Raw genomic sequence first — 13,396 nt, 5'->3', positions numbered from 1 at the left:
CTACCATTAACAATATTCATTACAAATATTTGCATAGAAGGGAGATGTACCTTTCAATTCAGGGGTTCTTGATAGAATACCTACATTGACCCATTATGTTGCTAACAAATTTTTTCATTCACCACATTGGGTATAGTAAGAGTTAGGGTATAAACCTAAATCTAACAAAGTTAAACTATTAAGCAATGGTTTATGGTGACTTTACTAGGGAGAACAAATGTACAAGATCTTTGATTCACAACACAAAAGATTATATGTTGTTATTTTTCTAGTAATTGATGTTATAAGAGAGATAACAATATCCTATGTATGTTATTCATTACATAGCTATTCTTAGTAAGTCTTTTTGTGACTTCACTAAAAAAAATCTAAACTAGGCACTCATACATTTTTTTGAGTCATGTCTATTGACCCATGAGGAAAAATGGTGCTTCCTCACGAAGGTCAAATCCTATTATTACATCCCAATGTTGGTTTCCAAGATGAACAATAAGACATAATAAACTAGTTGAATACACTCACCCATAAAAGTAGAAAATCCATAAATGAGTACAGAAGAGTCAATTTTTGTACTAGAGTGAGAAGATGCCAATGTTGAGAACTGGGAAGGTGTGCTTCAGCAGAGAAGGTTGAGGCAAGCCTAAAAGAACCTATCTGTAGACAAGCTAGTTCATCTTGGATCCCAAGTATACTAGGAGTGTTCATGATCATAGTCAAGTCCATCCAATGTTTGAAGAACTTAGGAAAGTTTATTTTCCCATGTTAAAGGACTTCTTGAGAAGAGGGAGAGATTTATCAAGAGACATAGTGCAAGAAGGTATCCATAGGGCTTTGATTCCACCACTTTGTCCTACTTCCCAAAGACATAGTAAGTCCTCTTCCCCACTTTTTTTAAAACATAGATTCTATCATTGTGAAACATTCTCACCTTACACAGAGTTGTAGCTCTAGTTATAATCACTTTCCAACCAATCCTACTTATTGTACCTACATCAGAGGTAGTATCGTGGTGTAATGCCATTGGTTCTTTGCACCTTGGTGCTAACAATGATCTACCAAGAGTCTCTTTGATGAGGGCACAACCCAAGACAAAATGAACAAAAAAGGAAAAGGAGAATGTTATCATCAAATATCATATGTTATTACATTTAGTTCAACAAACATAGACTCAAATACATGCCCTTAAGGATTACAATGCTATAAGATTTTGGAGAAAACCGTTCTCACGGTACCTTCTCCCAAACTCCACCAAAACTTCCTTTACACACTACTACATTTAACCTCATTTTTCGACCAAAATTTTTGACCATCAACTAAATAAATTTAGGGTGGTCAAAATGTAAAGGCAAAAAATTCTTCTTTTTTACATATAAGACCCGTGTTGATCAAAATTTTGACCAACACAGGGCTTATACATCCACAAAGGAAAAAAATATTTGTCATTTTAGGTCTTTCCCACGCCCGGTTTCATTTCAAGTTTTCTCTAAATTTTTGCATGGTTTTTGTAGAGGGTAGGGGTGGTCTTCAAAGTGAATCTACCCCTTGCTATAGCTACAAGAAAATGTGGGCTAGTCTTGAAAGTGAATCTGCACCCTGCACCTTGGTCGAGCTTCTTCTGAAAAATGTCATCTCTCTTTCTTATCTACTCAATCCTCATCATGAAGTTTATGGAATTTGAGGAGGGTCAGTGCACTATTTCCAAAATATTTCATTATCTTCATACCTATAGTTAGAATATAGAATATACAGTTGCACATTCTTTCCCTTTCTATAGAATTGAACTTAATTGGAGATTTAATTGTAGTGTTTTTCTAAGATCAATTTTTCAAGTCGATTGTATCTTAAAAATATGAGAGCTTTTTCAAATAGTTTGTAACAATTTGTTCATATTATTTTTATAATAGATCTTACACAATTGAATTCAAAAGTGTTTGATTATTACAATTAGATCTCTCCAGTGAACCGTCATCAGAAAAAGGACATGTCGGATATTTATTTTATTAACCATGGATTAAGTAACTACATGCCTGAATGTAATCAATCTTCCTAATTGTTTTCAAAAGAATCTTTCAATTAGTTCCATCTTTTCTTGTTAAGATCCAAAAATTTCTGCAGTAATCTCCTAAATCAAAAATAGAATTCAAGTCTATTAAGGAATTAGCTATTAATTGCAAAGGTTTTGAATAACTAAAAGTTCACCTGAAGATCACTGCAAAAAACTTATGAAAATTCTTTGCTGAGATGTACGTTAGAGAAAGACGTCCACTTGAATTACTTCTGGACAAGATGCATAAAGCTTATTTGTGTAAGGAGTCAATAATTCTCTGTGATTGATATTTAATTTCTTGATTCTGTTGCATCTTAAACAAGGATGATTATAAGGGATTGTGATGGTCTAGGTGACTCTTTTTGTTGTCCATTATGGTGTGTTTTTCTACTACCTACTGGCATGGCGGTATCTTGACCCCAAAAGAACCTGGATTGGTAATACATACCCAAACTTCAAGAAGGAAAGCCTTTGTACTGCATATGTCTCCTCCATGTATTGGTCTATAACAACCTTAAGCACTGTTGGGTATGGATATCTCCATACTAAGAACACTAGAGAAATAGATTTCACTATAGCATACATGCTCTTCAATCTTGGGTTACAAGTCTACTTGATAGACATTATGACCAATCTTGGTGTCCATGGCACTAGAAGAACATTTAAGTTTATAAGTATATGCAGTAATAGTATTAATTAGGATGCATATTAATAACCTAGTATATTGGTTTTCTATGTAATTTCTAATGGAGTTCTATGTTAGATGGGTATAGAGAGATGCAACGAATGCTGCCTTAGATTTATATTATAAAAATAGACTGCCACATACACTAAAAGAACAAATTCTTGGACATATGAGGCTCAAGTTCAAAACGGAAGCTTTGTAGTAGCAAACTGTAGCAAGCCTTCCTAGGGCAATTCAGTCTGCCATAGCTCAACATTTGTTTTACTCAACAACACAGAAAGTCTATCTCTTTCATGGAGTTTTAGATGATTTCATTACTCAGATGGTAAATTAATCATGTTTTGCTAAAAATTTTTTAGTGTGGGTTTAGATATTTCCACAATCTATGTTTATATCATTTAACTTTTTTAGAATTTAGTTTGTGTAATTTTTTATATCAACATTTCAGATTACATTCTATGATCTATTAATCAGAATGTTAAGAGAATGAAAGAATATGTAATATTATAAGATTGTAAGGTTTACAAATAAAAATCATTTTCTTTGCCTCATAAATGGATTAATGATTACCTCTTATACCAATTTAATTTGAACTGTTCTCTATAGGGAAAGAGATCTAATAGCCATCCCGGGTAATTTTGAGCACTTAGATCTCCTATGCTATAAGTTGAATTGTGCTGATTTTTCCAATGTAGCTTTGTAGGTGATTCAAGAGTTTAAAGCTAAGGTTTTATGTTTGGGATCTCTTAGAAGCAATGGAGTGTGAAGTCATTGAAAAGTGTCATTTTAATACACTTGTCCATATTCAAATAGCCCCTCACCAAAAAAATAGTACTTTTGCCACAACTAGACCAATTAGCAACCAAGAAAGATTAAAAATGATCAACTATTAGTATGTGTGTGATCGACTATTAGTACATGTATTATCAGCTATTAATATATATTTTATCATTTTTTGGAACTTTTAAAAAGTGACAATTAGGAAGCATCTATCACAAAACCCTCCTCATGATCAATGACCCCGTGGTGGCTACTAGATCTCTTCCCCTATTTTTTTTTCTAAGATTTGAAATGAATTTTATATCATTACTATTCTTAATTTCTTGTATGTTTTTCACTCATGGGTATTTACGTACTAGTCATATTGAAGTTATGTAAAGTTGTAAGAATTTATCTCTATGTGCATTCCTCTTTACAAGTGATAGAGATGGTGGTAGAGTACATTCCTACTAGATAAGATGTAATTCTCCAAAATGACATCCCATCTAAGCTATATATAGTTGTTTTTGGAGCAGCTATAAGTTACATTCTTGCAATCTTGCATTCCTTTTCCATATCTATCATGATTCTTGCTTTGAAACTATTTGGTAAGCATCTAAATTCTAAACTAGGACAGATATTGCATTTCAGGATTTAATTTTAATGGAGGATGGTCCAACTCCAGAAAAGGCAAGTTTTAAACTAGGTCACAAATAAGAATTTAGTGGATATTTCTATGAATGTCCATTGTCTTCTAAGATCTTGAGTGTAGGTTCTAGAGTGTTCCTCAAAGTATTTTGAACCCAAAATTAGAAGAGGGTTACACATTTGTTCTAGTATTTGTGGTAAAACTTGTAAGCTCTTTTCAATGAGAACAAGCTTTTAATGAAATATTCTTTCATTTGATTATCTGGTGTCATTTCTTATATGAGTTAATGCACTTTATTGGCTCCAGGTTCTTCAATCGATTGAATCAGGAGATATAGTTGGAGAGATTGAAATCCTGTTCAATATTCCACAACCATTTATAGTTAGAACAAGAAAGCTTTCTCAACTTCTAAGACTTACTAAGAACGTTTTGATCAATCTAATACATTTAAATATTTCAGATGGAAGGATTATTATCAACAACATTCTTGAGGTCTCCAAACATCTAAGGCTCTGGCACATATGGTTTTTTCCTTTTCTACAATTTAGTTTATTCAATGAAAACATTTTTTTAAACATGAAGTTGCATTGTTTAAGCATATTGAGGGAAGCAATAAAAAACCCTCTCTTACAAGATGGAAAAGATAATTTTTACATTCTCTCATTTTCAATAGTATCTGAAGCAGCTTAAAGGAACAAATTTAGAGGATTTGCCATCCGAAATACATGTTGCTTATATAGAAAGTGATGCAAAGTCTCCATTGCCAATAGGCCTTAACTATATAGCTTCAAAAGGGAATGCTCAATTCATGGAAGAACTTCTGAAAAGAGGATCCAAATCTAAAGATGAAAATTATAATGGTTTTGCTTCTCTGGTTAGTCAAATTATTTATTACTCTTATTATCAATGGGCCAATGTTTTTGATCTTATGAACTGATATTTTGGAAAAAATCATATTAACAAGTTGAAGCCCCTCGTAAAAGCTTTCTTCCTATAAAATTCTTATTAAGGAACATAGTAGCCTTAGAGTACAAAACCTAAACTAAATTCCATAAAGTATAATAGTCCCCCTAATCAACAACCATACTAATCATTTGCATTGTAACTAATTCGTTCTAGAATAAGCATATTGAAAAACTAGATGATTTTCACCATTCATTGTTTGGCATGTTTGACTGGGAGATGAGCATGAATTCTACAATAGGGGATCTAAAAATTAACTCAATCTCCAACTCTTTTCATCCTCAATCAGTTGCAAGTCCACCCAACAGAGTAACAATACACTTATCTCATCCAAGCACTCAAAAATCAGATATATTATGTGGAAAATTGATTGTTTTGCCTTTATCACTAGAGGAACTATTGCAAATAGTAGGTAGATTCTACCAATTTGGCATTATATTTCAATTTCTTAGATGTGTTCATTTAATTTTGAGAAAATTTAAAGTTCTTTTTCAAAATATTATCTCTTCAACAATATGCCTTGTGTACTTGATAGCAAGGCAACCATTCAGATGCAGAGCAACCATTATACTGAACCCACACACTATTACATTTGACCCCATTTTTAGACCAAAAATTTTGACCATCTATTAAAATGTTTTAGATTGGTTGAAATATGGAAGGGAATTTTTTTATTAAAAAAATTGTACCCATGTGGGTCAAAATTTTGACCAACGCTTAGTCCATAGTCATGCAATGATGAGAAAATTATAAATATAATCAAATCTCAACCTGCGCTTTTGGTCACAAGTGTGGAAAGAGTGTTGGAGCTAAAGATTCAACTGCTAAGAGATTTTGGCATTTGGAGGGAAAATTTAAGCGAAATTGTATTTGGGCTACCTCGGATCTTAACAAGAAAGCTAGAAGTCCTCTGCTCTAACATTGAGCTTCTCAAGATTGAATTTTTGACAAACAATTTGTTGATTAGGGAAATTAGGAACTACTACTTTCTTCATGGAAAATGCTTGCAAAAAAATTTGGGAGGGTTTTGGTTTTCATGGAACAGAGCTCACCATGTTTTTGTCGATAGATCCTCATGTTTTGAGGCACAATTCTTTGACCTCAGAGCAAATTGATCTCATTTGAAATATTGGCATTCATAAGGAAGGAAAAATGTACAAATAAGTTATGAGCATGGTGGCCATAACTCCTATTAAAGTGTTACAGGCTAGGATAGACAATCTTCAACTTTGCAGCCTCTCACAAGTAGTTAGGGTTTTCCTTTGATTCTCACAATGCCAGAGGAAAGTGTTAAGAAAAAAATGGACTTTATGCTCAATCACATGAAACTCTCTGTAGACTTTGTGGGAAAGCATTCATGCCTATTTTCAATGATTTTGGATAGGTTAATTAGGCCCAGGCTTTTAGTTTTGCAAACTATAGAAGCAATAAATGGAGTAGGGTAGGTTAATTTGAATCAACTTTTTCAATGTTGATGTTGTCCGAGGCCAAGTTTTTTGCCTAGATCATTCAAGTGCATTATAAATCTAGTACTATGTGGACTATCTATAAAAATGCAATGTCTCAAAAGCTCATAGACAAATATAATATAAGTTTCTTAGCAATTCATGTGTTTGGATTTGTCAAGCCCATATGATCAGGCTAGTCCATCCAATGTGAAACGATGATGATACTAACCTTGTTCTTTCGAAGAGCACCAATAGGTGGAAAAAATCTTGCTTCAAAAACTATTATCCATGAATTGGGATTGTAATTGCACTAGTAATAAAGGTACGCTTCTGCTATTCTACCCAAAAATTCCATTATAACAGCAGATATTGTGTTTTTCACAATTCATCTGAGTTCTTTTGGATTCACAGACTACTATCCCTAGATTGGAATTGTAATTGCACTGCTAATCTACACTTGTTCTTTTGAATTTCCTACTTCTACTTATAAATTAGGACTTTAACTGCACTGTTAATCAAGGTATGCTTCTACCATACTACCAAAAATTTCTATTATAATTCAAGTTATTGTGCTTTTCACAACTCATATGAATTCTTTTGGATTATGAACTACTACCCACGAATTGGGATTTCAATTGCAATGCTAATCAAGTTATGCTTCTTCCATTGTACCAAAAAATTCTATTATAATACTAGTTATTGCATTTTTCACAATTTGTCCTATTGAAGTAGTAAGGAATATATGCTACTTGCATTTGATTTTGCAAAATGTTATTTTTGACCACCTGAATAGGGAAACCATTTGATCATCATGGGACATCCCATAGAACAAAACCTTATGCTAGTTGTACTTGGTTTTCTTGATTCCACTCTTAAGTAAAGTAACTCACTTTGTAGTAAATAGATGATGAGAAAAGTTTTCACAAGGTTCACTCTCCTACTTAGTTTTAACCTTATTTACTAGTACCTACATTGAATAATGCTTCTGGATTGCAATTGTTTTTTATACAATCTTTTTTTTTCTCTTCCTCTTGATGATGGATCATAGAATGTAATCTAAAAAAATACTACTATATGTTTCAAACATAGTTTAATTCAAAATCATTATTCAATATAAGCATGAACTTTAGAAATCTAATGAAATTAAACAAATGCATTGGTATACTCTTTTTCCTTGACTCCTCGATCGACTTAGTATATAATAAGGTAATGTGCAAAATAATTTAAATAATCCTTGGGCAATTTTGTGTTAGGGTGTATCAGTAACAATAGTGTGCATCTAGCTTGGATTCATAGACTATAGCCAAGGATAACTCATGTACCTAATGTTGTGCCTCTTGCCCAATTGATATTGTCCCTAAACTCATCACTTTACTTGCCATTAAACTAAATATTTAATATAAAATAATTGTATAACCTGAAGCATAATGGATTTAACCCTTGGTCCCTAGGAAATGGGGATGGAGATAAGATGAGGATGTCATTTTTCAGTATGAAGACCCCATACAATTGATTCTTGATTATTCTTATTTTAATGTTCCTTCTTGGGATCTTCCAGATTTTTTCTCAAAAATAACAATTTTAACTTAAGTTGGAGTATGCAATACATTTACAAAGATAACTTCTATAAAATATTATTAATTTTGATGCATATATGAGATAATTCTAGTTTAGATATTACATTAATATGAATTAATAATCATTAAATAGTAAGAATATATGATAACAACTACTCTAACGAATATTATAATTAAATATCAACAAGTTTTTTGTGGTAACATATAAATTCATATGAGCATCACACATCTCTACACCAAAGTGTCTCAATAGCATTAATAATTTTTCCAAGGGAAATTTCTACTATAATCATATCAAGAATTTGTTGGAAATATTTTCTAAACATAAATCTCAAGGATGGTTGTCTTTGTATTGTGAGAACATGGGTGAATTCTTTGTTCATCCATCTCGGTGTGGAAGTAAAATTTCTAAGGCCTAGGATAAATTGGCAATGCCTTTGCTAGATAGAATCTGGTTTATAATAAAAATTTCTAGTTATCATTGGATCTAATAACTCTTCCATGATATGTTTTAGGACAAGCTACAAAATCTTTTCAGTACCTCGTCAGGCTACATTGAATCACCTCCTCACAAAGTAAAGAAGCGAGTGGAGGCATTACAAGATCTACATGTATTGATATGTTTAGATTGTGATTTTCTGTGTAAATATATTCATGCAAAGGGATTTGTGATTTTTTTGCTGCCAATAAAGGGTAAACATAAGGAGATAGAGACTGATTTGTTTGAAGAAAAAACTACATTGGAGGCCAAGTATCAAAAGCTTTATGAACCCTTTTACAAGAAGGTATCTGTGTTTAGTGTTTTTTCTGGGTGTTTAAAATTGAAAGCTTCATATAACCTCTTAATCTCTTGCTTTTCTAAGTAATTATTGAATTTTCAAGCACTGTTGTATATTGTTATCTTTATCAAAAAACTTGGTCCAATAGATTGAAACTTGCTTACTCATAGGAGTTTGCACACATGTAGTTGATATATACAATGAGAGTCAAGTACTTTTCATATTATGAGATTTTACTTGATGTTCTTGTCTTCTTGCTATGTACATTAAACCATTTAAAACTTAAATAGGTTTATTCTAATGGATTGGAACCTGAAAATTTGTATATATTTATTTCGATAACTGGTTGATATTAAGCTACCACAAAGGTTGATAATTTAAGTCAAGTACTTCGTACTCATTATATAGATTGTACCAGATGCTGATGTCTACTTCTACTTTATTCTTATTAGTTATAGTTTTGGGGTTAGACATCACATGATTCATTATAGATCAACTTTCCTAGAACACAATATCTAACATCCCCTGTGCGACATTTTCTTGTCATATTCTTGATTGTCTTTTTGCTCTAGGATTCCTATATGATCTAATCTATTGTATCTTTGATTTTTTGAGATGCTATTTTTCCCTTATTATTGCATCTTCTGTTCGCATGATTCATAACAGAGATTTTCTTAAATAACAATATCTTGTTTCAGTTTTGCAATTTCCTCAACATTCTCTAGAATTTATTTTTATCCTATGATTCCCAAGTAACCTTATCTATTTTGTTTCATAATGTCTTTCCTTCTTATAACCTAGATTTCATCCCCAACTAAATATCTAAATATTTTGTGCATTCCAACAAATATTTTGAGATGTGAGTCTTCTTCGATTACACTGTAGGTGAGTTTTCAGTGTTGACCATAAAATATCTCAAAATAAGAACAAGAAAATGGAAGAATAGATGATGTCTAATCAAGTGCAAAAAGGATAATATCATAATAGAAAATTCTTTTTGGTTCTATGACATGACATCCTTAAAGCATAGATGGAACTTTTACAATCCTTTAGGAGCAACTTGATCTATAATAAACTATATTTTATTTAGATCTATCTCTTGGATAATTATATGTCGGTAAGAAATTAAAGAGACAAAATAACTACTTCAGTTTACAATTCTCAGTACAAAATTTCGTAAAAGATTTTTAGCTCTTAGGGTAAAATTTTTTTTATTTTTCTCGACACTTTGTAATCTATATTCTTGTAATGAAATATTGCATTGTAGCAATATGACATTGTGAATGGAGCAGTAGATGTCGAACATGATAAAAATGAGGAGGAAGATTCAAAGAAAGATGATGCTGGTATGTAATAATTGTTTCGAATTCAAGGTTCATTTGATCTATGATATTTGGTGGGCAGTGCTTATTGTGATATCTTTTTCATTATGGTAGAAAATGGCATTCCTAAATTTTGGCTGACTACCATGAAAAACAATGATGTTTTGGCAATGCAGGTAGGATGTTGCTCCTTTTCCTTGTATCCAATACTCACTTTGGCTATACCAATCAATATTACCTATCTTCAAAATGCAGTGAATTTATTAACTTTTTTTAATAATAAATAGATTACAGAATGTGGTGAAGGTGCCTTGAATTTTTTGGAGGATATACAATGTTCTCACCTTGATAGTGACAAGGGTGAGAAAGGTTTCAAGTTGGGGTTCTTTTTCAATGAGAATTCTTATTTTAAGAATTCTATGGTAACTACTCACATTTTAGTGTCCTTGGAACACTTTCAATGTCTATTTTATCTTTCAATTTCTTAATATATTCATTACCTTCCTAAGCTATCATATTTCCTTTGTGAAATGCAATTAACAAAGATATATTACATGGAAGATGAAAATGAACCTATCCTAGATCGTTTAGTAGGGTAAGTCTAATGCAAATATCTCCTTTTGCTAATTAGATTATGTGAATTTCTTCATTCATGTAGTGATGTTATTTCACACACAAAACTGAAATTGATTGGTTACCCAGTAAGAACCTAACTTGAAAGGTCATGAAGAAGAAGCCTAAGAAGGGAGTGAAGAATGCAAAACCAATGAAAAATTGAGAAATTCCCATGTTTCTTCAATTTCTTTGATCCACCTGAGGTTCTTGAAGATGATGATGTTGATGATGATGCTGTGAGTAATGACAAGCAAACTTTTTTTTATGGTTGCAGTCTTTAGTTCTCAAAGAATACACGTTTTCGTATCCTATATTTATGTTCTAATAAGTTTATGGGGTGGTTTCCAGGCTAAGGAATTAAAAGATATGATGGAGAAAGACTATGAGATTAGGTTTGTTCTTGATCCATTGCAAACTGTTTGGGTTTATGTACCTTCTAGGTACCGGGTTTCATTGATTTTATGTGTTTTTTGCAGATCAACAATTAAGGATAAACTCATCCCTCATGCAATTTCTTGGTTCACTAGGGAAGCAGGTGATGATGATGAATGTATATCTAAAGATGATGGTGATGCTAATGAAGATGATGATGGGAGTGAGGAAGATGATGAAGATCATGAAGGGGAAGAAAATGGCCATAAAAGCGCTTAGACAATTCACTTGATTATGTCATGCTCATAAATTTATGCTTGTTCCTCAAATTTTGGCATGAAATTAAACATTTATTTATCATTTTGCGGCAATGTAGCAGTGTGGATTTAAAATCTAGCCTAGATTCTAGGTAAGCATTTGTTAAGGGTTTAGCAGTTTCCAAGTCTAGGTTAGTATTTATTATGGGGTTTACTTTTCAGAATACTATGATTAGGAATAAGATTAATTTAGAGTCAATTTTTTGGTGGATGGGTTTAATAGTAGCCATTTGAGTACAAGCAGTAGTACAGAGTCTACAAACATCAGCAATAGGAGATTAGGTGCAAATGCAAATTTATGGGTGCTAATATTGAAGTATATTTCTAAGTATGTTCATAGATAGTTCCTTCATATCATGCATTTTTGCCAGTGTCTTTCTTTAGATGGAAACTTTTGTTGAACAAAGAGATGATGTTATGTGTAGGAGTGTTAACTGCTTCTTTTTTTATCTAATGAAAATAATGTTTCAATTTTTTTTTAAATTATAGAATTAGATTGTATTGAATTAAGTTAGCTTTCCTCCAAGCCTTAACAGAGGATGAATTCAACATTGATATTTCTCCAAGTCTTAACAATATTTGCATTATAGCTATCTGAGTAGCAAATATCTTTCTTGTGAATAACTTGGTAAGAAAAATGTTTTTATTTTTCCAAATAATGGGAAAACATTGGGTTAGTGTTAAGTTTGGGGAAGAAAATTGGTCAATGTTAGGTTAAGGAAAAAATTAAAAAAATAACCAGTGCAAAATTTATTGAAGTCCAAAAACCATAATTTTTTATGAAAAATTTGTCAGAGATTTCCAGAAAATCATAGTTTTCCTAATTTACTCATAATTTTCCACTCTAAAAATATTCATAACAATCCACATCTTGCAAGTTATTCCAATCTCAACAACTACTAGCTATCATCAGTTTCATAGGTAGGGTGGAAACCCTTCTTTCATTCCTATTGCATTTAAAATTCATTATGATCTACGTCTTGTCGCAATTGTGCTAATTGAACATTGCTATTGATAAAATTCAGACATTAGTAAGAAAACTATTATAGTGCTTGTTATTTCACACGTGGAAGGTATTTGGATGATATCATGTAGAATTTTTTTGTATTGCAACCACACTAATAGCAGGTTGTAGGAATATTATGTGTATGTTTTTATGAGGAAACTCAAGGGATATAAGACAATGCAATTTTATTTTTACTATGGTTCCAAATTAATTAATTCTACAATTTGTAATATAATTATCTTAAGTACAGTTTCAAATTAATTCTACAATCAGCACTAAGTTGAAGCACAATTGCAACCCCCTGCCCCAACCGTACAACATTCCCATGGCATTCATATATTCATATAGTATATCTGCTGACACTGATTATGGTTTTTGTTTTCTTGGTTTGTGAGGTTTTGATGTATAAAGCTAGGTGGGATTTGACTAGGCACTGAACAGTGCAGTTCGTTTTTGTACATGGATTTGATGTGTTCTTCTAATCATAGGCTCTTCTATCTCTCCTTGTTGCATACACACAAATCAATGATAAAGAGAAACCAGGGGGCTACACAATGGAAGCTTTTATTAAGTTGGGGGAATGGAATGGGAATTAAAAGTCATTAAGTTTTGATTGATTGTGTTATAACTTATGCCGCCACCTAGTTTTTCCCTTCATTCATTCATTTATGATTCAAGAGTGGATATATATTTTGTCTTTTGTTGTGCCCTTGTGATCTATATTTCTATAGTGATCTTTTTCAGTTGAGAAGGAAGAAAGGGAAAAGGAAAAGGAAGGGTCTTGTATACACTGTGTAGTAGAAGTGGCTTACATACAATACTTTAGTTGCCAACAGGAGCAGCAGGAGGCTAGGTTA

General features: G+C 32.1%; 2 pseudogenes; both read left to right on the top strand.

Annotated features, from left to right (window-relative positions):
• LOC149536606 (potassium channel KAT2-like) overlaps positions 1-4,149 on the top strand; it is a 111,680-nt pseudogene extending 107,531 nt beyond the window's left edge.
• A 5-nt stretch (positions 4,150-4,154) lies between these two features.
• On the top strand, positions 4,155-11,495 carry LOC149536605 (nucleosome assembly protein 1;4-like; annotated as a pseudogene).
• The last annotated feature ends 1,901 nt before the right edge of the window (positions 11,496-13,396 follow it).

This window comes from Cupressus sempervirens, chromosome 10 (assembly GCF_028749045.1).
Source record: "Cupressus sempervirens isolate cs-2001-9-10 chromosome 10, ASM2874904v1, whole genome shotgun sequence".
Classification (NCBI taxonomy): domain Eukaryota; kingdom Viridiplantae; phylum Streptophyta; class Pinopsida; order Cupressales; family Cupressaceae; genus Cupressus; species Cupressus sempervirens.
This window is presented reverse-complemented; position numbering and strand designations above follow the sequence as displayed.